General features: G+C 41.6%; 1 long non-coding RNA gene across 1 annotated transcript; it reads left to right on the top strand.

Annotated features, from left to right (window-relative positions):
- Positions 1–319: 319 nt before the first annotated feature.
- On the top strand, positions 320–842 carry LOC127311712 (uncharacterized). The gene is made up of 3 exons (XR_007857831.2): positions 320–395; positions 512–619; positions 723–842. It is a non-coding gene; the product is annotated as an uncharacterized lncRNA (long non-coding RNA).
- The last annotated feature ends 1,624 nt before the right edge of the window (positions 843–2,466 follow it).

Genomic DNA, 2,466 nt, shown 5'->3' with positions numbered 1-2,466 from the left:
GCAAACAAAGAGGATATATTCTTTCCCTACAACTTCAAGTGAGTGTTATATATAACATACATTATGCTTGTGCAGCTTCCACTTTATTCTCGTAATCATTGAGCTATGCTTGTGCAGATTCCACTTTATTCTCCTAATCATTGATCTTCACAAAGGAGTCGTAAATGTCATGGACTCGAAACGTAAAGAACATGCGAAATGGGCGGACATGGCTGCCATCCTCCAGAGGTAATTTCAATCAATTTCGTATTGGCATCTTCATCTGTTCTAATTCGACGATATCATCAACTAATCAATAACTCATTTACTCATTATTGCCGGGCAGGGCTTGGAAACGGTTCATCAATACTGTTCCGGGTAAATGGAAACCGGAGCTTACATTTCAAGATTACCCTGTAAGTAGTACTATTTATATAACTATGTCCGTGAAACTCTATATATGATATTTACTTTCAATACGATGCTTGATTGAAACTCTATATTAGTTTGATCGAACTATTTTTTCGTAAAGTGTATGAGGCAGGAACCCGGGAATAACTTATGTGGATACTACGTCTGCACCTTCATTCGTGACATGGCCTGTCCCAAGGGTGGGGATGCCCGTATACACCAAACTCGTGTACGATAACAAATTTTCACTTAATTAGTACCATCTATTGTATTGAGTTCTATTCATATATATATATATATATATAATGATCTCATTTTTTAAATATATATAGATGATACGCCTGCGGGACACTCTCATAACGGAGGATCAAATACGAGCAATTCAAGAGGAAATCGCGGGATTCTTTCTTACCGAGGTCATTACCCCAGGTGGAGAGCACTATCGGCAGATCGTGACGGCGGAGGATATTCGTCGAGGAGATGTTGTATTGTAAATATGCATGCATTACGTGTACTGTTGACGATGTCGTGTACTGTTGACGATGTCTATATATATATATTCATGACGATTTTTTGTGGTTTCTTGAATGATATATATGCATTGCTGAAACTCTGCCGCGGCAGAGAAACGGCCCTGTTTCTCTGCCGCGGCAGAGAAACGCTGGTACAGCCTAATCCTGTGCCGCGGCAGAGAAATAGCAATTCTCTGCCGCGGCAGAGAAACCTAGGCCCGGTTCGTACCACGAACCGGGACCAAAGGCGTTCCACCGCGAGCTCCCTGGCCGCACCACGTGTCAAGGACTTTAGGCCCGGTTAAACTTTGAACCGGGCCCCTTTAGTCCCGCCTAATTGGTCCCGGTTTGGGAACCGGGACTGAAGGCCCAAATGGACCGGGCCTATTGCCCCTTTTTCTACTAGTGTTTTTCTAGATCTGACAGGTCTACGAAAAAGTCCGCAACTTGTCTTGATTGTATCATCGCGACGTCAGCTAAGCCAACTGGATCAGTTTCTGGCAACGTGAGGCATCATGGTCGATGGAAAAAACCTATTTCCCGCCCAGCTCATGGGCGGATTAACGCCCGCCCGTGTGCGGGAGCAAGCGGATCGTGGCCCATCTGGTTCGGGGTTTTTTTCCTTTGGTTCTTTTTCTGGTTTGGTCGGTTCTCTGTTGGTTCATTTTTTCCTTTTCCTTTTTGGTTTTTTGTTATTATTTTTATGCTTTTTTATTTTCCTCTTTTGAACATATTTCCAAATTTGAGCAAATTTCAAATTTGGGGCAAATTTTAAATTCAAGCAAATTCTAAATTTGAGCAACTTTCAAATTCGAGTAAAAATTGGTGCATAATTCAATGAATTCTGCTCAGATTTAAATTTTGTCCAATTTTGAAATGTGTTCATTTTTTGCTTGGTTTAGAAATTTGCTCAGATTTAAAATTTGCTCGGTTTTGAAAAAATATTTAAGTTTGAAAAAGTGCATGCATCCATGTAAATGGAGGGATTTGATCCCTGGTCTCTTTTGTGGAAGAGAGGAGCTGACACCACGGCGACTCACTTGTTGTACAAAAATGAAAGAAGACTGTATAGTACGATCAAACGAACTAATGGGCCGGCCCATTCGGGATCGGCTGCAGGCGATGCACCTCTTCAGCACGCTAACGAGCGATAAGTAGGGATGCATGTGGTGGATGGTTGTGTGTATGCAATGGATTGGATCGAGGATGTGTCGGTTGGCACCATGTTCCTCGCAAACACGGTTTCGTTTCCGTGGATCACATCAAAGCCCCGTACATGTTGAATGTGTGCCTAGCAATTTATGCTTGCCAACATTTGTTTTCTGCTCTTGCGATTCGTTGACCCTTTTGGAAAGGTCATTTTTCTTTGTGTGTTTGTTCTTTTTAATAAATTGGTTATGTGCCTTTTTTATGTCTTGAGTAGATCTTGACATTACACTGGAGCATATACTTGGTGTAATTTATATCATCTTGGTATTAATGTATTGTCCTCTGTTGAAAGAAAAAAATAACTTCTAGTGCTTCGTTCCGGTGACTACCTCGTGTCTACAATACTTTAAAACCC

The sequence above is a fragment of the Lolium perenne genome, chromosome 1 (genome assembly GCF_019359855.2).
Source record: "Lolium perenne isolate Kyuss_39 chromosome 1, Kyuss_2.0, whole genome shotgun sequence".
Taxonomy (NCBI): Eukaryota; Viridiplantae; Streptophyta; class Magnoliopsida; order Poales; family Poaceae; genus Lolium; species Lolium perenne.
The sequence above is the reverse complement of the archived record's forward strand: the minus strand, read 5'-3'. Positions and strand labels throughout refer to the sequence as shown.